The 27,561-nt window shown below is 42.9% G+C and overlaps 1 protein-coding gene across 3 annotated transcripts in view; it reads right to left on the reverse strand.

The window, feature by feature from the left end:
* LOC118511592 (probable serine/threonine-protein kinase clkA) overlaps nt 1–27,561 on the reverse strand; it is a 105,593-nt gene that overhangs the window by 33,128 nt on the left and 44,904 nt on the right. The window lies entirely within an intron of this gene.

Below are 27,561 nucleotides of genomic sequence, written 5' to 3' on the forward strand. Positions count from 1 at the left end.
AATAAAAACCAGAACAGTCGAATCAACCGGAAAACCCGTATCTGCCTCGCCGAAGCACCCATTTTGTTCGCCGGTTGCTCCGAGCCAGCCAGCAAACTGGCAAATAAAATAAAAGAAAACTAAAACCAATCTTCGGAAGCTCTTAATTTTGCCATGAATTTTAAAATAAAATCTTCAACCAGATCACCACCACTGCCAGACCAGAAGCACGTGTGTGATGATGGTTGTGTTGCCAAAGTACATTCGGTTGGTTATGGGTCCAGGCACCAACTCTTCGTCGGTTATGGTGGAATAGAATCGTGCTGCTGAGTATGAAGCAAAAAAAGCCAATCAACCAGCAGCGGAAGGTCGGTAGCTTTCGTGTTTTGATCGGGTTTTTTTAATATTCAAAGAACATGACCACCTCCTTATCACGTGTTTTGAGCGGATCTGGATTTCTGTTTCCCATGATTTCCGGACACTGCCCCATCTACAGCATAGGGTCCAGATGTGCATAGCAAGGCAAAAGAAATAGCCATTCAATTGCAGCTCAAGCAGCCAGCGCAGTATGCACCGAAGCATGCACTATCTTGAAAAAACGGCACAAGAATGCAATTCTTCTATAACGTTCCGTTTCACACAAGGATGCCATCCATGAAAGGCTCCAGCCGGCAGGATCGTAACTCCTTCAATCGTATTCAACTCACTAGCTGTCTCTAGCTATGCCTGGCCTGGTGTGTGTTTGGTGAAATAATTCTACAAAGCGAAGGATAGAGCTATCATCGGGTACCACCGGGATGGATATTCTATTGGCGAAAATTTGTGTACGGAGTTCGGAGTGTCTTGGTCCTGGGGTGGCTTTAACTTAACGCTACACTCTCGACAAAAGTGTCACGCTGCAAAACGGGGACGGCAATCGAAGCGAAACGATGCACTCGTATCGTTCGTGGTGAATTTGTATCGTCGGTGGAAAAATATGCATTGACGAGAGAACGTGTGGAAGGAAAACATTTCTCTTCGGTTTATTTTCGTAAGAAATTTATATTTTGTGTATTTGAACTTGTTAGGGAAATGTTAATGAACTGTATTTTCTGTGAAAAAAGGAACCATCTATACTAGATGAAATTCGTGATGACAAATAGCATTAGACTAGTATCACTTCGTATGATCGCCTAGAGCTAGCAATCCAATCCGCTCACGCATATTCTTCAGCTTACCTCTGTTATCTGTACCATAATAGTGGAATACGAATCTTAACCAGCAAATATAGCAATTTTTTTGGTCAATGGTGGAGGCGAACATGGCGCCGGACTTCAAACGGCAGGACCAGGGTTCACCGGGGGACCATCCGAACCGTTCCCTCGACTGACTATCCAACTACATGGTATCATTAAGTGTAGTAAGCCAGAAATGGCAGGCATGGCCTAAGAGGTCCAAAGGTCAATGAAGAGGAAGAAGGTTCCTTGTAGTCTATCATATTAGTACAAAATCATACCTAGCATGCTGGAACTCTTCAGTCCTTCTTAATGGAGGTCTGATTGTTTTCGAACATCTGCTCTAGATTCTATGTAGACTCTCTCAAAGATCTTCATCAGCCGTTTTTGGGCTTGGGATAAGTTCACGGCAGCAAGAGACACGAGAGAGCCAGACAAAGTGCTTTTCACGTCCTTTCAGCAGTTAAGATAATTTCTTTATAATCATTAAAATTATTGGAATATTTTTATACTATTTGTCAGTAATAATTTCAGAGCTTGTGAAAAACATTCGCTCATTGAAATATTTCTTTCCCTTTGAGTACATGTCTACAACACATAAAACTGGAATGGCATGGAACGGTCGCGTCTTTTGCTCATTTTGCCCGTTTCATGATCAGTCGCACCATCATAAATGTTGTTTGATGGGATAAAAATGAACCCTTAACCGAGCGACCCAAGCAGCAATCGTTGCAAATAAAAACCCACATGGTGGGGCCCTTGTTGTGACACAGAAACACCCCACTAGGCTCATTCACCTCCAGAACGCCCTTTGAAGAACACTTTGTTTTTCTCCGCCAAAATGAGATTGACATCGGGTGCCAGGGCTGAACGTCGGTCACATTTTACTCACCAATTTTACGATGCACTTTTACGGCTACAGCGCTGCGCGGCCACCATCACAAACATCGAAGCAAAAGTTCTGAAGTCGGCTTAACGTGTTCTCGATATTTTACGACGGGTGCTGCTCAACCATTTCATTTCTGCCACCATCGGTGCAGCTGACAACTATCCACGTTGGATGCATTCCAAACTACTGCTTCATGCAGTGTGAGTGCCTGAAGAAGAGCATTCGCGAAAGATTTACAACGCGCTCCAATTTTCAATCCACTCTCGTTGTCTGTAAATGGTGTTAAAATTTGTTTTTCCAAATTTTACGACCGCTACTAGCACATTTGGCTTGCTGCAGAGTGGCATGATCCAATAAACTAAGGGATGAATTTTATCTTCGCCATCTCCAAATCATCAAAATAGCGGGTGCATCGTTGCTTCCCAGCTAGTGCGCGGAAGGCATATTTATTTGAACCGGCGTGGCAGACCATGCAGAAGATGCTCCAACACTTTCATAATTCTCCGAATTCAATAACAGTAAACATGTCGATCATGAGATTATGGACCAAATGCCATTCTCCGATCGGATCCCCCTCCGTCACGAGTGAATTAGGAGGGATCTACAAATTTCGACCAAAGAATTAAAATATCACACTTAAAGCGTAGCCAAGGGTCGCTCTCATTCGTGAAAGACAAACGACGCGACACTATCATCTGGGCAGCAATCTCCGATTTTCACCATTGAGCAAACGAATGTTTCATTTCTTCGGGAGTTCGAGGAAACGACGGGTCATAAATTCTTCTCGACTGCTGTTCCCCAAATTCCTCCTCCTTGAAAACCTTCCGCGTGCTCGACGCAATCGCAAAACAAATGAAGACCGTACCGCTCCTCCCCATCGTAGGCCGACCGGGTGATTTATGCACACTAGCAGCAGAAGGGCAGCGTGTAGTGTTTCCGGACCCCGAAACGGAAATGAAGAAAAAATCTTCCACCACACCATTCGACCCAGTGGTTGGCTGTTGATCGGGCTGCTGTCGGCGCTGTATGTTGACACCGTGACACCGTGCTAGCAGCGGATTAATTCGGACGTTCGTGGGTTAACGTAATGTGATATAGCTGTGACACAATTGTGATGCAAACGATGGTTTTCGAAACGGGCCGGGACTACTGCAGAAGCCGATTGGGAAATGTGTGGCACTTAAAAATAATTCTTTAAATCGCAGCGAGGAACGAAATGGGTGGGCTTAATCCAATATTGCTTAAACATTTGCCCTCTAAGTATAAAATTAAGCGATAAATAAGGAAAGGATTCTACCCTTGGTAATTAATCGCTACAGACAAAAACTGTGTCAACGGATTTTTATCAAACTCCTCCAGAATTGCAGTACCGATTTGATAGCAATTGTTGCAAGGTTTAATTGATAAAAATGACAACAAACTTTACTTTTAAATTACTTTGTCTGCTGCTACCGAGTGATCTGGTAGTTGCTGCATGATCGCTTAGTTCGACGAGATACCTATTCTCGGAGAATAGTTTTGATTGATTCATATATTGTAATTGGTCAGTTTTCATCAGATTTATTAAAAATGCAGTAAGATATGCTATTACTAAGAGATATATTTATAAAATACTTTGGTTACCAATAATACAGGGCCGTTGATTCATCAGAAAGACTGTTTTATCTTCCAGACGAGGGACCAAGATGAGTGTTAACATTGTATAAGCCCTCAGACGCATTTCGATTACGTGTTATCTGTATTCCAAATAGATAATTCATAAATTCATAAATTTTCCTGGTTAATTAAACATTATTCCAATAATACTCTTAACTTTCTTCGTTGGCACTACAACCTCGAAAGGTCTCGACCTGAGCTGCATAGTCAGTCTTACCTACGGGGAGGCTGTCTGGAAGTGATTTGATCCTATCCGGTCCTGTCGTTTGAAGACCGGCTCCACCATCGCCTCGGCCACAAAGACCATCCCATATCAAGGAATTAAACAAGAAATAAATTACACATTATCATATTGCCCAAAAAAAAACCCTCAAATATCGACATCATAAATACCAAAACCAGAAATGAAATGTACATTTTCGATTGAAAATTTTCCATGAAAATCTAATTATTCCGTCAGACACACACACACACACCACGACGGGTACGAGTTGCCCTGCAGACTGATATTGCTATCCACAGCACATTTTTAATAACAAAAAAAGGTGGCAAACACATGCAATGCATCATTTTTCCCACATCGCCATCATCATTCTCCCACTTCAGATAAATTGATTGTGAAAATTATACCCCCAATTGAAACCACACTTGCTTTAATGGGTTTTTCTGTGCACGAAATTTCGCTGCTGTGGGAGCCCTTTAATCGCTTCTCGACCAAGTGTACCAAACGGCGAGATCAAAATCGTTCAATGAAACAAAAACAACACAAAGCAAAAACGGGCCAACTCTGCGCACTCTTCAACAGATTACCATAGTTGTGTTGAATTAATTGAACTATGGTGCCAGAACGGCGCTTTTTTCCCCGCTTCACGCCCAAACTCTTTGGCGATGGGAAGCCACACACAAGCTAATGAAATTAGTTCGCGAGCATCGGTAAAACTCCGGTCTCGCATTCTGCGCAACGGTTATTGGAATAGGTAACGCCAAAGGCGGAGGAGCAAACACTACAAAAAAAAGGCAACTCACCAACCTCAGCTGTGGTCGGTGGCAAAAGTTTTGCCGATTCCTACGTGCTGCTGACCATCGTGCCAGTCGTGGCAATCGAGCGGTACGAAAACTAAAACCCTCCAGCCCGCTAAGTAAGTGTTGGCAATTAAGTTTTATGAAATTTGCTAGACATTATGCCAACAGTGGACGAACGGGATAGCAAAAAAATGTGAGCTCACCAAAGCTAGTACATTTTTTTCGAGGACATTGCTGCTAGCTGGTCAGTAAGTTAACTGCCATTCGTTGTTAAATGACTTCGCGGATAAGAATTTTAGTAACGCCAGATGCAAATGAAGCTAAACTACATAGAAACTAATGCCGTAATCAAACAGCTAAAAGTAAAGGTCTTTTTAACGATTATTTAAAGAATTACAGAATTCTTGTGAGTGTTTCCCGAATTTCAATTTATGGCGATAGATTCATTCGAGACTCCCACTATTTCTAGACATAGAATTTCACGCCGATAAACGATAATCGTTGGCAGATTATAGCAGAAGCACATCCCCGTAACGAAAGCCATAGTGCCTAATGTTTCTTAATTGAGGTGGCTACACCAATTATGAACCGTTTAGTATTACATCTTCAGACTCATCTGTTGGGGGTTCCCCGGATCCGCATCCGCCAACTGTAACGCACTGCTCCTCCTGATTAAAAACTTCATCGCCACCGTCCAGCAACACGAACGAGCAAGCACATGCACGTGGCGATAGCTCTACACATTGTATATCTTTATCGTTGACTTAATCGCCGCACAGCATGCACCAAGATACGGCAAATCTTACAACCCCGAAAGAAGGCATCCCAACACACATTACAAAAAAAAACCCCGTTTTACCATACCAAATGTTCGCTCGAGCGCATCGTGTTGCATGTTGTGGACGCCTCTCGGGCTCACTTCATATCATCCGTATCTTATCGCCACTCCTACCGATAGCTGCATTGTTTGCGATGCGTGCATGTAGAAAGAGGCACCCCGGGTTGAGATGAAACCCGGTACAGTTGCATCAGACGCTAAGTTGATATCTACCACACTATCTCACAATGCTATGTACGCTGTTGCCAATAGACAGGCGTGAGTATGGGGGTAATGTGGAGGATATTTAGAAATTCTTTTATATCGCTACCAGCACCCAATAGAAAGATACATTAAAGAGTTTTTTCTTCCTGAAGCGTGTGTAGCTGCTGAAGCTTTAATAAGTTGTGTAAGTTTTGGATTTCGTTAGAATACTTCACACGTGCTTCTTTCGATGGCTCATCTACCAGTTTTATGAGCTGACAAACAGATGCAAGGACTATGATAAACACTCATCATTTCATGTTATAATGTACTTAACTGTAAAATTATAACTGAACTGAATTTTTTTTGCATGTATGCTATTTTGGACAATGTATTATCTATTTTTGAATTCTATGTTGAATCAATTTACAGACTTGAACGGTTTTGCAAGTATCACAAGAGAAATTGTCACTGAAGGACAAAGTTGAATATGTCTGTCAAATCTTGAGAGTAAAAAATCCTGGCAAGTGATCAAACGTTCGATGAAAAATTCTCCTATAAACTAAGTCAAAATTAATCAAAACAGTCTGGGAATAATTCTTAAGTATCTGGATTTTTTGCCAAAGCCTATGGGATGTATTCAACGGTATTTGCCAAAAGAGTCAAACAACTCCGTGACATTATGTACAAAAAAACCCACGGTCAATGATCTATTTGTCGTCTATCCACGCTAACATGTTCCCCGTGCACCAACTCGAGCTACGTTCTTATTGATTGAGAAACGAGCGCAAGATAAATGATACAACAAAGACATATCACAACCAATCGCTACGGTTGGCACTCGGAAGTACACGTGTCCTTTTCCGTTTCCCAGCTCCGTTCGCTGGCACCAATTCCACTTCCAACAAGCTCACGGTAAACGGTGTACGGAATAGAATCACCCAACGGACCAACACTTCGCGTCACGATAAACGTGACGTTACATGCCGGCATGGTGAAAGATGAGCAGCTGGCCATTTTTTATTGTACACTCTCTTACTCGTATTGTCTCGCTGGTCTCGTACCCTTTTGCTTTCGGTACGAATGTGCATTCATTATTTTTGCAGCATTACACCAACCGGTGTAATAGCGGGCGAGGGCTATCTTGCCGGTCAGGATCAAAACTTGCCCCGGCTTCACGGTCGCTGGCCACTCAATGGTCATGTGCGCTCCATAATGCTCGACTCACGTTTCCACGCTGGCCGGAACCGCCAGCTAGCCGCCAGTGCAACGCGGGAAGTCACGTAGCGAATTTTTATTTCACTCACGAAATGCTTCCCTCTTTCCGTGTTCCGGGCGTACGAACAAATCCTTGACTTGAGCTCTGGTGGCGGGCGGCGCAATCGTCGTCATCGTCCAGCGTGGCCAACGCGATACGGGATCGGTGTGAAAATCCGGGTGGCCCAGCGAGGGAACGAGATATAAATTGCCAACATTAAATAGCACTCAATTTTCATTATCAGTTTCAACAACCATCAAACGTGGCATCCGTGAAATCGTTCAAGCAGCAACGGGGGAGCAAAACCCGGTCAGTGAACGCCACCATAACCTCACGCTCCAAGTCCAGAGGAGAAAAATATAGAAGCCGAAGACCAGGATCGTACCGAAGAATTTAGCGACAGCAAACATATTGAAGACCACCGTATTCTTCGGGACGAACCGGCGCAAAGAAAAGGCGCGCTATCACACAATTAAGTAAACCACCTCCACCATGGTGAGGACGCAACAACCAGGACTGGCCCGGACGCAGGAAATAAAGATGTGTAAGCGTGTATACGGGTTAAAATGATAAATTGCGATTAATTAATTATTAACATCCTACTCGGCGGATGCGGATATTCTTCGCAGCTCGTGCTGCTTTATGACTCTGTAGTCATCCTGGAACCCGGAGGTCTAGACGGCGTTCACGTTCATAGTGTTGTTAGTAGCAGCATGCGCGGCAAGCATTAAGCTCAGTAGACCGTAGCACAGCGAACGCCAGACGTCGACGTGCGGAACGCTTCAGCGTTATTATTATGAGCACACTCTATCAAGTCTTGTACTGATTTACTGAGCATCCTTTCGCTGTATATGGCGTAGGTAGCTTTCCACGTGAGACGATAAATCCTTTCACCTTTCCGACTGATCGTTCAGATTGTCATAATCAATAACTGACCTGAATAATTTTCATCCAGCATTTACTAGCTTATTACTGCTGGCTTAACCCATGCACTATTTCCGCGAACCTTTTATGAAGTTGTAGCATTAGCGTGACTGCACTTCCCAAAACCAGGAATCCAAATTTTCATTTATGACTCCAGTAAAATGTGTTGTAAACCGAATGGAAACCCCCATTATGACAGATGGAAACGACATTGATCCTACCCAGTGCGAGAACCTCCGAAAGCGCTCACTGCCGGAAAGCGGCTCCGAAAGTCCAACCGATGCAACGATGAATCCTGTGTATTATCCTTCGATCTATCATGCCGTCCGTTCGCGGCATGACGCCAGGCGAAGCGTAAAATTTATTTCCTTGCCATCTCGTAGCTCGCATAACCGTTTCACCATTGTCATAACTGTGTGCTGGGTTATATCAAAGCCACCTTCTCAGCCACACAAACCAGTCACCGGCGCCCTGGTAATGGGTACCGGAATTCCATTATCCAGGCCGATAAAAAGACACTCTGACACGCGACGCGAGTCTGACAAACGGTTGAGGACGACCGTCCTCGTGGTAGTAACCACCCGGCACGGAAAGGCTAACCGCGTAAACAGCAACGACTTCAGGAACCCTCATCGATTACAGTAAATTGGTTAGCATAATGCTTCAATTTTGCATCCTCACAATCGCACTATCGGATGCTCTTGCGCCAAATTCACTGGCCCGTGGTGAGCGTGGTGGTTGTCTACAATTTTCTGTTTTTTTTTGGGGGGGAGGTTTTGTTTTTCACATAGCTAGCTCGCGGATGTACGATGGTTGAATGGTGCAAAATTACATTTCCAACGAGATCGCGCCGTGACAATCGAATCAAATTACGCAATGAAGGAAAATATATTATGCCACTGCCTGCCGGGCAGGCAACCGATGTGCTGGCACTTTAACAATCAAGTACGAGTGCTTAGTTAGCGTCTAATGCCACGCCAGGCAGGCGTCCGGTGCAAACGGTTCGGCTTAGTACGGTGCCAGAAGGATTCTGTCCCTTTTTGATTTCAGATAGCGAAACGCGTTGCAACTGGATTCTCTGGACAGTGTATAAATGGTTTGGGGAGTTGTGAAGGATGGAATAACAAATGTACTGTCAAGTATCGTTTGCTGACAAGTTCTTCCATTTTCAATTGGATAGCTGATAACGCAACTTGTGGTTATTTGTTTTTAATATTATCGGATTGAGCTTCAGCTTATTTATTAAGTTGCTAGTTTGGCAGAAGAAAACTAAAATATTTTTGATGTTCAACACTGATCAGATCTCTTTTCTTGGCCTAACGACCTCTTATAGGTCATGCCTGCCATTTCTAGCTTTCTAGACTTTATGATACCACGAAGTTGGATAGTCAGTCCTTACTACGGGGGAATGGTCCGGAAGAGATTTGAACCCCCGTTCTGCCGTATGAATCCAGCAACAGGTCTCGGAGAGTCACAAATGCTAGAAAAGAAGATAATGGCGTTCATGAGTCCGCCAGAACGGCCGGGATAATGTTAGGATAATAAAAACAAACAACATCAGTCTAGTGGCAGGTAGTTAAAATGCTGTCAGAATCTTAGACTACCACCAAGGATATGTGCCAGAGTACGCAATTTTTCTGTCTTCTCTTCAGCCTGGCGCTACGGAGGTACTCCCGAGACTCGGAGGTCCGAGGATCAACTTCTTAATCCAAATGCTGGCATGTGGTGACAGATTTTATCCGTTTGAGGCTCTCATATGTAGAAGGAGTACACCAAATATAGGTGATCGCAACGTGAAAGCTTTCCTAAGGCTTACCTTGTCATTGGTTCAGAGCTCAGCACTGGAAACAACTGGCCCTCATAATGCCAGAGAAGCTCCACTCATAACACCTGTCGTGAAGGACGAATCTTGGACTATGTTTACCATCATTAACAGTCACAGTACTCTCATACGACTTGGTGACTATAAGTCTGTCCGACACTGATGAAATCTTGTTAGCTATGTTCAACTAAGAATTATATTCAAATTTATTATGAGATTTTTTAAATGTTCTATAAAAATTATCATAAAACTAGCTACCAATAAACGCTTGGGGTTTTTATTGTAATAGAACGACTTGGCCGAAAAACCTCAAATAATTGTTTCAATCAGCATGTTCTTAATAAAATCAATAAAAATTCTTATCACTAAAACACGATGTTGGAAGTATCTCAGCATATTCTAGTATTTCTTATTGCTTCATTTATTTAGAAAATTTTTTTAACGTTTGATTTCATCGAATTGGTTTCTCGTTGATCCTTATTTGATTTCGTCAGAAGCACATAAAGACCACACATAAAATAAAACTGCACTATGAATACGCAAACGCAATATAATGGAACCCCAGGTCGCTTTGTTAAGCACGCCAATGGATTTCCATAACAAAAAAAAGCTCCACTTTTTAAATCAACAAAAAATCCTTTCCCCTGGACGCATATTAGTTTGCTTTCAATTGTATCACGAGCAGAAGGATCGTCGCGGCTATACTGCTGCCACCGCCAACCGAATGCTGGTAGTTGTGAATAATTTAAAAGCACGAATAGACCGCGAAATCCGGCACGTATCCGAGCGACATGTGATTGTTAGCGTTCTGTTTGTGCTAGTAGATTTTTTGTTGTTTGCATGAGTATGCTCGCCATACAGTCCCACCCATCACGAAATATGACGGATCCCGAGCAAATAATTGGACTAACCGTTAAACGACACGTCCCGGTGGCAGCATTCGTTCAACTCCAGGCGAAGTTAAAATTCATTGCGCATCAATCGTTGGGGATGAGCCGACGATATGCTATTATGTTTGATGATTGCTGATAAGCGAGCTACAGACATAGACCACAATCCACAGGCTCCTTCGCCCCCCGTAGGACGTCACCGAATCAGAATGGGAATTCACGCATACGCAGAAAACGGTTGAAAATTATTCTACAGAAAGCTTTGCATGAAATAAATCCCGCCTGCATGACGGTCGGGCGAGGAAACGATTATATTTTGTTTGCTGTGTCGGAATATTGTGCGAATTGTCGTTCCCGTGTTCAATATGCCGGTTTTTGCCATTTTGTATCTGCCATGAAGACTACAACTCGTATGTTTGCACCGCGAATTTAATCATGTCAGGGATTACCTTTTCTGTTGCTCTTGTGCTGCTGCACAAAACTAATTCAAATCGCAAACGTACTGACGAGCCTAGCAGGATCAATTTCAATCGATGGATGACCGCGTTCAGAAAACAGCACATGGCGAACTATTGTTGCTAATGTTATGTTTGACAAAAGCGTTTATCGCGTGGAAATCATAATCGATCGGACAGAAGAAAGGTATTCGTGTTAAGTTAGCGTGAGGACAATATGCACAGTTTGTTCTGCTTAGTTAACTCAATTATACGCAATTGACCATCGTTTTACTGTGTCTAGGATGCCTAGTTTGCTGTAAAGCTATCTTTAATCTCCCTTAGGATATGAATATGCTTAAACAAATTACAGTCAAACATTTATAAAACGTATTAGATATACTTGCTCGCGACTTCACGGACCCTCCATCTCCATCATAATGCTATACTGCTCCTTGGTTCGATCGGTGCTGGAGTATGCCTCCATTGTATGGTGGCCATCTGCTGTTAGGCCCCTGGCCCGCTTGGAATCCGTCCAGCGCAAATTCACCCGGTTCACTTTGCGCTTCCTGAGAAGTCAAGTGGACTACGACGCACGCTGTGTGCTTTTGGGCATGGAGACGCTGAACGAAGGAAATTCCAACGCCCATATATTATTTTTTGCGGGAGTACTGAACTACCGGATCTACTTGCCAAAACTACTCTCTGGGCTCAACTTAGACGTCCCAACCAGGACGCTTCGTCCAAGGACGCTGCTTAATGTAAAGGATCGCCGAACCTGTTTTGATCCCTTTCTCCTTATGTGCCGTGAGTAATCGCCACCAACCGGCCATGCCACACGCTGCGCTTTTAAATTGTAGTCGAACCTTCCTTATAACTGTTAAGTGTTTTAGCAATTAGACTTCAAGGGGGCCCCGCGGGGCCTTCGAAAGAGTCCTTAGGCGTCAGATTTCCTATGGAGCCTATATTAGAAATTAACTTAATTTAGTTCATTTTTTTAATTTCCTATAATAAATTATTCAAAATAATAAAGCATAAAATCTTCCAAATAACGCTTCTCTCATCGACACACCCCAATGGTGTTTGAAAATCTTACGGATGAATAGCAGGGCCAAATACATCGCGCTCTCTCCACCTCTATTCGCAACAAAGCATCAAACCGTACACACCGAACGTGACCCGCAAAAAAAAAACCTCTATGTCCGACGCAGGCGTTGGCAGAGGGCAACAAAATGGTGGGAACTAATTTGATCCACTTACGTCGGTGGTATGTCTATGTTATTTTATGTTATACCGAGCCTCACTCGAGCCATCCAATCCACAAAAAACCACCCCAGTTCTCACCGGTTCATCATCACACCAGAACCGGTTTTGCTCCGTTGTTGCTCCGTTCTATGATGAATGCACGGACAGACACACTGAAAAACACATAAAGACAAACACCAAGCTCATCATCGCAAGACAAAACCCCCGAAAGATGCACCATTTTGTGGCTGGCTGGGGCTGACCGGGATAAAAACGATGTTCTTATACCCGTATCAAACGATCTGTTAATATCTCACACGAGAAAACAGGAACAGCTCTACACACGAAATGAACAACCACACAATTAGACCACCCGAGAGATCGTTGGAATTCTTTCGAAAGATAAGCTTCTCTATACGCTTTGCTTTGTTTGCTCCTCTTCAAAAATCCAATCTCTTGCCCCGACTCCGGGTTGCGATAGTCCGAGTGGTCTGCAGTTGAAAATTTGGTGACCACAAGCTGGTTCGTTTTCCCTGCTTACCACACAGCAGAGGGGCAGTGGTGAAGGCTGCCGGAAGTTCGTTTCATTTCCAGCGTGCTCCACATTCCGTGGTCATCAACGTGGACGAGCGATTATGATCTGATGCTCATTTAGGAGCGAATTTTAGAAAGACATAAACACACTTGACACCATTTTCTTCGACAATGCGTTTTTTAAGGGTGATGGACGGTTTTGAGGTGCAATTAAAGAGTTTAAAGTTAGATTTTTCTCTGATTAATCACGTGGCGTTTTATTGTTTCTACCAACTTGTGATGTATTAGAGCTATTTTTCAATGTTCTGATATTCATGTTCTAATTAGAGAAGGTAATGAGTTAAATTATGCATACAATTTAACAAGGAAATCAAGCACATTGATGGTTGATTAAGTTATAGAACATCAACTTAATGCTTACAAAAGGACTAATGAAACAGCACAGCTCAAAACTGCGCTAAAACGCCACTAACCTTAGTGTATCAAACGAATGGCAATGGGAAAAAAACAAAAGTTTCATAATTAATTAACGTCCCCAAAAAACAACACGACACCGTTACACAACTCTATCATTTCGATCAAAAAGAATCAATCATTTTCGAATCAACTCCAATGGCAGCTACCCAGTTTCACCGACCGACCAGCTGACCGAGTGGCGGAAACGATGAATCCGATGTAATATTTTAATGATTTCCCGCTTTGGCCATGTATTTTGTGAAGCCGTCTCGAAAGAAATCCTCTCGTAATTCCCAGCAGGCCTTCCGTACGACGCTTGAGCAACCGATAGAAAATGGCGTCGAACCACAAGAAAAGGTTCCAAAACCCCCAACAGAGCGCCAGCCTTAAGCCGGCTGTCGTCAAATATTCGCGAAACCTGTACGGTTTAACACCGGGCACCTCTATTACCTTTATCGGTCATTAGACGAGCGAACGAAAGTGGTTTCCTCATTTTCATAAACACATCAAATCAATCGCCTGCCCGAGGCCACTAGCACTGAGAATAGCTTGCGCCAACCGACCCCGAAACCCCTTTAAAAAAAAAAGGATACGTCACGCCGCTAGGTGAAAAACAATTTACTACTGGCGCCAATCCTGCGGGTGTCAGTATGAACTCGTGTAAGGGCTCTATGTTGTGCTAACTGACCACGTTGGGGATGTCGTTAGTAAAGAAAGGGTTCCCACCGTAAGCTAAAAAGAGCCGCGGAAACAATCGTCACTCACCCTTAATGGGGCGGTCGCCGAGATTATGCGCCCCGATAACGCCCGATAGCACGCAAAATTATTGACCCCGTACAACCTCGCCAGTGGCCCGGTGTCGTGTCAAGGAGTGGTGGAGCTAGCTGGGATAAAACACTCGTGGTTGTGTTGGCTGGCAGGCGGCTTACCGCACGACACTTTGGAGCGTCGCCACGCAGTAATGGACAGGGAAAGCAGGATGGTTGAGGTGATATTACATCGATCGTCCGGAGGGATACCAGCTTCAAGAACCATCACCGGAACGAGTGGTAAAGAATTTGTTCGAAAGCCTTCTCAAGCGAGGCACATCGATCGGAGCACGACGACGACCCGTTAGCTGCAGCTGGTTCAATGAAGCTTGGCAATGTCTTGCCGAAGTCACCAGCTGCGGTTTCGGTTTGGAAATCTTTAGCTTCGTGTGGTGGTGCGAGAGTCCCCTACTACACCCGACTCCAGCAGTGTCGATTTCCATCGACGTCACTGCAGCACTGCAGTTGCACCATCATCTACGATATCTTTTTTCCCTTCTTCACACCAACCGAAGACGACCGCACCACAGGCACCTCCGGCTGGCTAAGCTCGCAGGGACGGGCTCGATGATTCACTCAACCATATCGAACCAACACGAGCGTAGAAGGACTCACACGCCTCTCGCTATCGCCACTAACGCGGGTAAACCTGTCTGGTGGCATTATTCGCAATTGGCTGGCTATTAACGCCGTAATTGCATCTTTGGCCACCACAACCACCCTTTGGTGGTTTGGAGAGGGTGGTGAAGCGGCGTGGTGTGGGAGGGGGCTTATTTCGTCAAGCAAATCCACCCGATGGGGCAAGGGTGTTCGAAAACCTATTTTGCAATTATACACGACCAAGCGTAACGATACGGGACAGTTTCCGCACGGTGGTGGTCCTGACTAGCAGTTGAGCAGATGATTGAAATAAGTTTCTATTATGTGACATTCTAGTGAAGGGAATGATAGGAAAACAGATTAGCTGTTTTGAATCAAAAAACTTAGAACAGCTTTTAAACAAATTTAAGCTTACTTTCCAGCCCACTAATTGCTACTTTGTTTGATGTCCATACAGGAAAACCGAACAGCTCAATTTTCAATGGACAATCAAATTCTTTTGAATTCCTCAACATAAATCACAGTCGCCTTAAGATCGCAGTTGCAATCAAAACCCCTGCTATATCAGCACTGATAACGTCCACTCCGAAGACACTGATAAAATGTCGTTGACTACGATGTATCGCGCGAGCATAACGACGATTGCTGCGCTCGCTGCCCTTATCAGCTTTGTGCGGTCCGCGTTGGCCGATGCACTCGTTGCACAACAGCATAATGAAATCAATTGTACGCATCATCATGCAACCATCGTACGACCGTTGGGGGGGGGGGGGAGGACGATTTTGTGCATGTGATTAATTCGTCCGGTCGTCAGACGGAATCGACCCACGGCCAAGAACCGGACCGTGGAACGTGAGCACAGACAGACGGACGAACGGACGGACGTCCGTCGGATTCCTTTGAACTCGCGCAAAACGCAGCAGCAGCAGTAGCACACTCGTGTCTGACTCGTTATCAAACTTCCTTTCGCCCTATCGGACGATGGGGGATGGTTGATTCATGCCACCGGGGAGTCGTAGGAGCTACTGGAAGCCAGCCGCAAGAGAACGCTACGTTGTTTAAGCCGCTGTCATACAGTAACCGGATCACCAGCGGCGTCCGACGAAGGAGATAAATGATGCCGAAGAGTAAAATTGAAACAAAAACCATATTCTAGCAATCAAGCGTGCGCATTATGTGATCTTGTGGGTTATGCTGTGAACGGTTGTTTTGATTAATCGGCGTATTGAAAAGAAGATTAAGTAATCTAATCAATACACTTTCATCAACCAACCCTGCTCGAGCAAACTTGAATAGTTGCATCTAAAGTTTTACCAAGAATTCCTTCACTTTGAGGTTTTTGAGGCACAGAATTTCTTACCCACAAACTGACCATCGATCCACGATAATCTCTTTCTAAAAAGTTGGTAGAGAAATGTAGCCAAAAACTGCAAACATGGTCTGTGATTTCGCATAGGGATGGGGGGAATGTTTGTTTGTTTTTTCAACATTCACTTCATGTCCATCATGGCTGTCAAAGGACAGCATAAGCCACATAAGACGCATCAGCTTGCGGTTGTTTGCCCAAATGCATCGTTGCATAATACAACCGAAAGCGAATCTTCAAAGCATGGCCGGCGATCCGGCTTTGATGATGACTTCCGGAATGGTTCTTACATGTGATGGACATACGATACGGCTAGGCGAAATCTTCTTCGTTGTTTCAGAGGTTGTGGGAAGCTTGAGAAGAAATGTGTTTGATAGCGATTTTTAACCTTTTTTTGGGAATTCTACTTAATTTGAAGTCAGCCTTTTTAGTTTCTGAACTTTGTCTCGGAGAGACTTGTTATAAAACTTCTGGGTTTTGTAATGCATTTGCTATCCTCATAGTCATCCAGTTGCTGATGTGTAGAAGTCAAAATCCAATACAAGTATGAATTTAGTTGTACAATAGTAAACACACATACGATACTGACGTGCAACTCCTTTTGTAAAAGTAATATCGACCTTGTAAAAAATGCACCCTTGCTGATGAATGTGCATAACTCTCCTCCAAAGTCTCCATTTTACCGCTTCGGGCAAGAGAAACGTCCAAGAAAATTGCACAAAGGCATAATTTTCCGATAAACATGACGCGTCTCACCGTCACCATCATAACTCAAACCTGGATCTCAGCTCTCCAGCTGGAAGCTCCTTGCGCTTCTCTACTTGCCTCCACTCCTACCTAGTTCCAAGTTCACATCAACAAACAAAACTGCTATTTCTCATCCTTTTTTCGCGTAGCTCAGCTCTCGCTACACGACACGGACGCCACAGAGTCTGCACGACTTGCAGGACTCAGCGAATGGGATCAATATCGAACTTTTATTATACTGCTTATTTCTGCACCAACCACCCAAACAACGGTTGGCTTCAAAACTCGGTACGCATGCTGCACCTTGTCCGAGCAATGTGTCCCCGGCCAAACTGTCGACTCCAATCGGTACCGTTTTGTCGGAAAGGATTTGAAGTTCCGTTGCCAAAACAGCTGAAGGCAGTTTGCCAAAACGGTTCGCCGGGCAGCGCGGATCCACCATCCAAGCATCCAAAGCATGATTTAGCGCGTGGTAAAAGAAAATTTATCGAAGTCCTGTTCTGTTCGTTTGGTGGTAGCCTTGAAATTCCTTGCTCTTCTCAACCTTGTGCCAGTACAACTGTGAGCCCGAAGTGGTGGTTGCGCAAACCTTGAACCGTTTAAAACGATAATTTTGTTTTGGTTTGTTCTCCCCGGGAGGCAACAAATTTGGGTGGCCGGTTGGTGCTGGCGAAAACGATCGATTTCCCAACCGGTATCGCGTACTGCAGTGGCTCGGTTGGTGAAGTAGCTTCATTCGGGGGAAAGATTCTACCGCTGCGATTGCAATGCAGTTTTCTTCGGTTGTTTGGTGCAGTCCAATTTCCTGCTGCTGCTCAGTACCGAGCTAAGTGGAGAATTCTGCTGATCACACAGTCTGAACTGTCAGATGGGGTAGCATAAATCGAATCATACGATGCGAATTAATGTGCAGTAACAGCAATCGAACGTCTTCCAATATAAATTGATAAAGAGAAGAAAGCATTTGTCGAGAAAGCATCCTGAATGGGTATTCCCAAAATCGATTTCCTGTAATCGGAAAAGAACCGGGGCTCAACAAAAAAATCACACACGCATTCGTTTTTACAAAACTTTTAATATGTACAGCATAAAAACGCGCCACATACACCTGCCAATTTCCATTTTATTCAATCTCGGCTACTTCCTTTGGTATTATAAAAAAACCACCTTTCCCGGCGTTCCGATACATTGCTTCGGTTTAAAGAATTCCAATGTCCCCACAGGGGGAAAGGCAAAAGGCTGGCCCGTCGTGTTGCTACTTTGCATACACAGCAACATTCTAAAGCGAAAGAAACGCCCGGAACGGAAACTCGTTAGCCTAACCATACGGTCGGTGCGTTGCACCACCGGAAGTGGTACATAATCGCATTCAATATCGACTGGTACGGAGGAGGTCCCGAAACCCGGTACAGTTGCTATTTTCCATATCGACGACCTGTGCTATTATGTTACCTACGGAGGATGGTTTTTGCGCGCATTTTCGATGTGACCCGCCCCAAAAAGTCGCCCAATTGCTTATTGGCACAGGTTAAAGCAACCGTGTCGGTTTGCCCAATTGTCATCATCTACTGTATGGCACGGTGGAACTGCTCGGCAGTTGTTAAAGGCGCTGCGTGTGGTGAAAGAAAAGAAGAAAAGATTTTTCAATCGCTTTCCTTGGCACACTCATACGTATAACCGGAATAGAACTTTAGCGAGCCCATAGGTCGCCAGAGGATGGGGGTGAAGCGCCAACACAGGAAGCAACAACAAAAAATGGCAGAAATACAAAAATGGGAAAGTTTAGCCGACCCAATAACGGACTCGCACCGCTGGAAAATATATATATTTTGAACTTCCCTTTCATCGGTTCAAAAAATGTTCAACATTTGACAGCCGTACATGGGGTTTGCTTCCCTTTTTTTATCCCGCTTTTCTTGCTCGAGGAAAGCTAACCCGACTCCATCCGCCTACCGATCCACCAGGGCCCCGTACGCGCCGCCGTTGTTGTCGATGGTTACTGCGCTATGAAAAATGCATAAAAGAAACAATTGCAATGACGGCAGCAGCAGTAGCAGGGAAAAATGGCCACAATTTCAACAAAAAAAGGCTCTCGGGAGGCACGGATACTTCGGAAGAAAAATTCCCTCGGCAAAACTTTAAATGGATGAGTTCTTTCCAACCGACACCCACCGCTATCGGATGGTGGTCTAGCTCGGTAAACCACTTAGTCCTTCATCTGGATCGCCTCGAGGATACAAACCAGCACACAGTGGCTCTCTCCCCCTTTTTCGTTTTGCTCTGACAGCGTTCGGGAGGGGGTTGGTAAAACTCGGTGGAAAAACTTAGTCGACCGAACGAATTTTCCACTGAGTGAAGTTTGACAAGTTTTAAAGGAGTGAAGCAGCAACAAAAAAACACCGCCAATTCTGTCACTCACTATTCGATAGGAAAAGCCCTGGCCGATGGTAGGTGAATGTACGATTGCTTTAAAAGAAAATGTTGCTGTTTTGTTCTTTGGGACGGGAAACAACATCCCAACAAGACCTCTTGTGTTGTAGGCATTGCCACCTAATTGATCAAATTTCCTGAAAGGTTTTCTTTCACCCATTGGGCCCGTTTTTGTTCTCCCTTGTCAATGAAACTTGTCGACAGTTTCCGACCGTAATGCGAGCAGAAGAATGTGAATATGAAAGCAACGAGGGGCGCTTATTTGACACACTCGTCAAATGTCGACGCGTTATTGATTGAAGCATCACAGCCGGTGCTTGAAAAAAGGGAACGAGTGGGGCAAAAATAATAACAAATAGATTATTTTTAATTGGATAATAAAATTGCTCCCTACGTACGTCAATAAACTGTCAGCGAACATTTGGACTGCGCAGTACGTCTCGGGAAGAAACAATTGTTGTACTTTTTGTACCATTAGTTTTGAAATTAAAACTTTTTACTTAAATAAAATTCGAATTTGCATTAATGAAATGTTTTTACAATGTTACAAACAAAACTAACCTTTGTTGAAAATTTATATATCTATTCTTGATTTTGATATCGCATGGCTCACAGGCAGCGTTTGTTTTGATCATACATTTAGGGCGGTCGATTGGCTGAGACGATTTTTGGTCCTTTATGTGTGAAAGGAAAATGGAGGCGTTCCTACAATGACGGGCTCTACGAGCTGTAAAGTGATCCCACTGGTGGGTTGGTCATGTCATGAGAATGACACCCGACGTCGAAAAGGAAATGCGTACTTCTAAAAGGTTGGGTTATTTGATTGGCGTTAGATCGTGAGAAGTGTCGAGAATATCTGCATCAAGTCAAGCGTCTGTAGCGCCTTATAATTCAATAAGGCTAAGGGAGATCGGATCTGCAGCTGAGGGTGGAGGAGTGCATCCATGGACCGTACCTCCTGGAAACGAATTGGACATCAGGCCATAGCTCTTAGACGTGCTCCATAGGAGCAGGTCATCGTAGAATCCAGCAATCCAGGGGACAATCAAGTGAAAGAAGCTTGACATGGCAGACCTCTTCAGGGTTTAGCGCCTATGCAAGATATTGCAAATATCGTATAAATGCGATTCAGGGCAGTAAATAATAGGACGACCTAATTTTTTAGTTTTGAAATCCTTAAATATTGGTTCTTTTTAAAGCAACACGAAACAATTTGGAGTATTATGGGTTGTGCTGATTGGGGAAAGTATTGAAGGCAAGTAATTTGATTGAACTGGACCTGAGTACTGGGGCGGTCCGGTGGCCGAGGCGACAGCGGCGCCGGTCTTCACACGGTAGGGTTCAAATCCCATCCAGACCGCCTCCCCGTACGTAAGGCTGACTACTATACTACGGGTACTACGTCACAGAAAGCCAGAAATGGCAGGCCGAGACCACTCGAGGTTGTAGTGCCAAGGAAGAAGAAGAAGGAGTTGCGTACCCCGTCAAAAAAATCGGATTTGAATTGTTTTCAATTGTTTGAACTTATTGCTTCTGGTTGGAAGCTACTCGACCTCATCCGTCAAATTCAATATAAAATTTGTATAAGATTGAGTAATTGCACCAGCCTTATAGTGATATGTTTGTAGTTATTGGATCTGTTCTATCAAAACGATCATCATTGACATTAACTGGTTCACGGTCAATTTACCTATTCAGTTTTTCCTGCTTTATAGTTGCTCGAATATTTGATACAAGACAGATAAAACTTAATTTTACACAAAAGTTTTCATAAACTCCAAGGTAGCAAAACGACACTCCACCTCTACATGAGTATAGAGCTTGGAAAATGATTTTCAAGAATTCAAGCAAAGGAGGAAGGCTTTGAATTCATTGTTGGTAAAATCTTTTTATATTATATTGCCACTTTCCCATTCTTTAAACACAGACCAAACCATCCTTCTACCAGACAGCTGCAGTAAGAGATAATTACACACCAGCCACCAGCACGGTGCCGAAGAATCGTGTACACGTCACATAACAACAGCTGAGCATGCTTGACTGCAATCATCATTTTCAACTGGACGGGCAAAAGGGAAAACGTTCTACCGCTAGCAAACAGGCGCTTTATCAGTGTGAAGAAGAGCGGAATTGTCTTGGTCTCACCGGACAGTACACACAGTAAGATGGATGGTGAAAACAGCATCTTAAATCGCATTTAGCGCTCCACATTGCCAGCTGTCAGGTGGTGACATAAAAGGACACACGGACGACATAGCGACAAGGAAGTCCACCAAAAAGCCTCCTTCCAGTTTCTTCTTTATTTCACCTAACGGGATCATTTGTTGGGGCCCGTTGTGGCCGGGCCACATAATTAGGCCCCCTGTTTTGTAGATCAAAATACTTCTTGCCCGGGCATGCATGAGAGCTTTCACGTGCACGGCGCGCCAGTCGGTTCGTTGGACCGGTGGCTCCAACGAGTTGCAATGACCGCACATAAATGGCACGGTTGGTTGGTTCGTATGCTTTGCTGTGGAGCAACACACGCATGAAAGCTGCATAAAATGTTTGTACGGTACGGTAAATGACCTTTCGTCGGTAGCTGAAGCTGCTTATTTCGATTTGAGCAGTGTACAATTATTTAAGTTACTCATCACATTCAAGCAAAGCGTTTGGTCATCATCATGCACATCAATCGTGTAGCAAGTAATACCCCTTGCTACAAACTCAAACACCACCATCTTTAGCCCTCAAAAAAGGAACGTTAAAGTCACAAATTAACATTTACGATCAAACTAATGTTGTTGTTGTTGTTTAAATATTATAGAGATTTTGGACCACTTGGGTCTCTTTCGTCTCTTTTACTGGGATTGTGGATGTTGAAGGGATTGGAATGTTGGATAGGTTGTGTGAGAGGGTTACTGAGACGTTAAGGTGTCCCATTCCTTTCGACTTTAGAAGTATCAGACTATTTTCAATAGTTGAATCTTTTTCTAAGTTTGTACTTGAGTTGTTGAGGTAACTCAGTCCTTTTTTGTGTTGTGGACGACAGACTACTGCAGTAGTCGAATTCACCACATTGTTTAGTTTTCCTCTCTAATGTTGAGTGTGTTTCTTTATTATTGTTATTATATTTTTTTTCCCCCTTTTTTTACCGGCTTAATTATATTTGGTTGTATAAGTTTGTTTTTCTTAAAAATTTCAATACTTTTTTCTCTTCTTTAGAATCTGGTCCTAAAATGCAGTCAATATTGGAATTTAACTTAAGGTGGTGTCGCTCCCTTTCATATCCTCGGCATTCCGTTAGGATATGATGTATAGTGACTTGGGTTCCACAATACTGGCAAAGTGGCGCTGGTGCTTTAGCTAATAGGTGGCTATGGGTTAGATTTGTGTGTCCAATCCGTAATCTGGATAATATCTTTTGATCTTTGTTGTTATCTGGGTCTTTCCAAGGTTGGATTGTTACTTTTACTGATCTCAACAGGTTGTCTATTTCCTTATTCCAAGCTCTCTGCCATGATTTTTCTATTAAATATTTGCATTGTTTTAGTGCATCCCTCTTAGAGATAGGAGGGGAGTTGTCAGTTGGTAATTGTCGACCTTCATTTGCCAGTCTATCTGCTTTTTCATTGCCTATTATACCAGTATGGCTTGGGATCCAACAGAAGGAAATGTTTTTAGCATGGTCTATTGCATCTATTGCCTGAATATGGGGATCTTTTGAACGACCATGTTCTACTGCAGCTAATACACTTGCACTGTCGGAGAAAATTACGGTAGGTCTGTCTGGATCAATGTTTTCATCTGCTGCTATATAAATAGCAGTGGCCTCAGCTGAAAAAATTGATGAGTAGTCAGGAAGTTTTATCGCGCAACTAGAATTATCAGAGTAAATGCCACACCCTGCGGAGTTCATATAGATTGACCCGTCGGTGTAAATTTTGTGATGGTTGAAATATTTACTGTTGATATGCTCTATTGAAATTTGGTATGCTTGTTTATTGTTTTGTCTAAGTTGATCGTAAATAGTCCAGTCTATTTTATGTGAGTTCTGGAACCATGGGCGTTCCGAATTTCTAGTTATTTTTAGAATATCTGGTAGGAGATGATTAGTGGTCCTTTTAAACATGTCTTTTGCTCTCTGAATTAAATTCGGGCATTCTACTCTTTTCTCTAAATTGCGTAAAGCCGTGCCTATCAAACGGAGTGTTATTATCTGTGGAAAAGGAAGAAGACCACTTTCACATATAAGTGATTTTATAGGGCTAGTAATGAATGCACCGGTGGCGCATCTTATAGCTGAATGGTAGATAGGAGCTAAAATATTATTAATACCGTCAAACTCTAAACTAATAAGTTCTATTCCGAACAAAATTTTTGGGAGAAGCCATCCATTAATCAATCGAATCATTATGAGACGAGATGCCCTGATTTTTCCATATCCTATCATTTTGAAGACATTTATGTACGATGTAGAGGATGTTTTGATATTTTTCAGATGTGGTTTGAATGATAGTTTTGAGTCGAGAGTAATTCCTAAGATTTTAGCTTGATTAACGTTCGGAATAATGCTGTTTTCTATTGAAATCTTCTTAAGATTTTTTGTCTTCTGGGTTTTACAAATTCGTAAGATTTTGCATTTTTCTGGTGCTATTTGGAAACCTGTTGAATCACACCATTTTTTTAGATTATTTATGCCAGTTTGGAGAGCCTTTCTCGATTTACTGGAAGAGACATCCGAGGAAATTAATAGAATGTCGTCTGCATATATGAGGGGGGTGATATTATTAGGGACATGTGTGAAAAGGGACTCGATACTAATAAGGAAAAGGGTGGGAGAAAGGATAGCACCTTGCGGAACTCCATTTTCTAAGTGTTTGATTTGCGAAAATGTATTGCCAATACTAATCCTAAAGGTACGGTTTTCTAAAAAGTTTTGTATAAAGATAGGTAAATTTCCTTGGAAGCCCCATCTTTCCAATTGATGTAAAATGCCATGTCGCCAAGTCAAGTCATAAGCCTTGGCAAGGTCAACAATGGCTAGGTCTATGTCTATTATTGTTCTTTGCGGTTGTCAATATGTTTTCTAGTGTGGCGAAATATGTTTCCGTACCGTGACCGCTGCGGAAAGCGTGTTGGTTTTTATGGAGTAATTTTTTAGATTCTAGTTCATGACAGAGTCTTCTGTTAACTATACGTTCGAGAATTTTAGAAATACAGTTTAATAAAGAGATTGGCCGGTAGCTGTCAACGTTAAAAGGTGATTTAAGTGGTTTGGGAATAGGAATTATATAACTGTTTTTCCAGTGCAGCGGGATTTTACCTGTGCACCATATGTTGTTATAAATTTGGAGGAGATATTCTAAAGCACCACTGGGTAGATGTTGAAGTAATGGGTATCCCACTCCATCTGGTCCGGCAGACTTTCCATTACATTTGCTAAGTGCATGAGAAAGTTCTTTTATTGAAAATAGTTTGTTGTATTGTAAATCTTGGGATGTTTGAAAGGATGTTTTTTTCCGTTCCATAGCTCTTTTGTGCTTTAAAAACTTGTCGGAATAACTATGACTCGAAGATATGGATTGAAAATGTTTTGAGAATTCTTCCGCTATGGCAACTGAGTCATTAATAGGATTTTCAGGGTTGAGTAGGGAAGGGAAATTTGTGTTGGATTTCTTGCCGTTTAAAATGTTTATTCGCCGCCACATTTCCTTTGAGGATATGGACGGATCGATTTCTTGTATGAATTTTTCCCAGCTATTTTGTTTTGATTTAGCTATTAATAACTTGGCTTGTTTATTTGCTTCTTTGTATTTTTGTAATATTGCTGGTTGGATATGGTCGTTAGTGATCGAGGTTGACAATTTCCTGAGCTTTCTTAGGTACTTCCTACGAGTTTTTATTGCTTCAGCAACTTCCTCATTCCACCAGGGAACGTATTTTTTGGGAATTTTCCCACTGCTTTTAGGAATGCTTTGGGAAGCAGCCTCTAGGATTATATCAATGAATCTATGTTCATTTACCTTCATCCTGCTCCACGGAATATTGTTCAATATTTGTTTATATTTTGACCAATCCGCCATGTCGTACTTCCAACGAGGACGGAAGGAAGGAAAATTGTTGTATAGATTAGTAGGATTAAGTTTAACTGTAAGTGGGAAGTGGTCACTGCCATAGAGGTCATTTTCAACAGTGAGAACAAACCTCGATGCTATGTTATCCGATGTAGCACAATGATCTATAGAGCTCATTTGACCGGTCGAAGGATCGATACGGGTAGGTAGGTTATTATGGAGAGGAAATATTTGATTTTGTTGTAAAATGTTATGGATGTCTGTGCCTCGTTTGTTGGTTTGGGAACAACCCCACTGTGTGTTTTGTGCGTTTAAATCTCCAATAATGAGGATAGGATTTGGAATTTTTGCAAGGAGGTTGTTCAGCTCTGTTACAATGTTATTATTATAATTTGGCGATAAGTAAACACTTAGGATATTTAACTCTATTGGGCTTCTAATGTGAATGCATACTGAAGGTATGGAAGTTTTAATGCGAATTCTTGTGTAAGGTATGCTTTTGTGGATTCCCATGCAGGTGCTGTGGGATGTGATAGGGGAATTGTTAGTTATCCAATGATAACTGCTTAGTGGTGTTCTATTGAGCAGAATAGGGTTTGTGTAGGCTTCTTGTAATGTTATTATTTTCGGCTCATGTTTGTTTATTAATATTTTTAATTCATCTAAATTTTTTGAGAAGCTACGTATATTCCAATTCAAAACAAGTTTAGTTTCACCTGGAAAAATTGTCCTGATAGAATTATTTGTAGATTGTGCTGTCATGATTAAAATTTTAGGCTAAAAAAGATTTGCTGATGCGATGATTAGGTTAATGAATTGTTTTTTTTTTTTTTTTGTTTCTATTTACGATGTCCTTTCCTTGTCTTTTTGGCCGAGAGTTCTTCGCTAGAGGATGTCAATGGATGCTTGAAGGTGGATGGTTTGTTATTTTTATTTGTGATAATTGTGTTACCTGCGGTGTCTTCTGTATCTGAGTCCGAGATGAGGTTTTGGCATTCAGTTTTGTTCTGTTTTGTTTGAGTGAATTTTTCAATGGTTTTTGTGAGAACAGCAATCTGGTCTTTCAGTAGGTTAACAGTTTGAGTGAGATTTTCTATAATTTTATCTTTCGGGTCTATTGCTTGGGCTGCAGCGATTCTTTGTTGAGCAAAACTGTTTGACATTTGCTTATGCGTGTTTTGTTCGTATGCTAATCTAGCCTCGCGGAAGGAGCAGTTGTTGTCGGTTTTAATTTTTATAATCTCCGCTTCTTTGGTGTAGTGTGGACATTTTTTGTCAAAAGTGTTGTGATGTTCGTTACAATTAACGCACGTTGGTGACACTGTGCAGTGACCGTGGGCATCTTGTCCGCAATTTGCACAGATTTCTTTGTTTGCGCAGTTTTTCGTAGTATGGCCAAATCGGAGGCATCTGTTGCAGCGCATAGGTCGGGGATAATAAACCCTTGTTTTTATCTTCTCTAGCCCGATGTACACATATTCCGGAATTGCCACTGCTTGCATAGTCACCACATATGCATTTGTTTGCACAATTTGGCCATTCACTCTTTTTGTGAATCTGTATACGTCGGTGATACCTTCTGCTCCCATATGTTCTATTATCTCTTCTGATTTTAAGGCGCCAATCGAGCTGCACGTAAACACAAACTTTACGGCGTTCAGTGTAGGATGTGGTGTAATTGAGATCTTGTCGCCGTTCATCAAGGAATTGATCTTCTGCAGTTCGGTAAACACTTTTTCTGATCGTGTTTCCAGCAGGAATGTTTTGGAATCCAACGGTCGGCCAGTAACAATTTTACCAATTGCACGTTTAATCGTGTCGCTCAGTATCCATGGATTCGCGGGAAGGGTTTTTTCCCCCACTGTACGTAACAGCAAAAACCGTTTTTCTCCGTACTCGCCGTTTCTATCCATATACAATGGCAACGTTCTCCCCCTCTGCTCTATAGTAGAGAGTGGGGGGAACATAGCTGCGGCCGCCGACGGGCCCGTCATTGGGATTGTTTGACTTTCTCAGAATCTGTCGTTTTGCGTGCACTGTGACGTTAAAAAAAAAAAAAGGGGGATTTCGCTAGGAATAGAGGAGTAGCAATATCGCTAACTAACACACACAAACACACACAATATCACTCGTGAGTCGCGCGCGCAAGAGAAAACACGTCCGATCACATCAACGTTTCGACAGCGGATCAAACTAATGCTTCTTCAG

The sequence above is a fragment of the Anopheles stephensi genome, chromosome 3, assembly GCF_013141755.1.
Source record: "Anopheles stephensi strain Indian chromosome 3, UCI_ANSTEP_V1.0, whole genome shotgun sequence".
Lineage (NCBI taxonomy): Eukaryota > Metazoa > Arthropoda > Insecta > Diptera > Culicidae > Anopheles > Anopheles stephensi.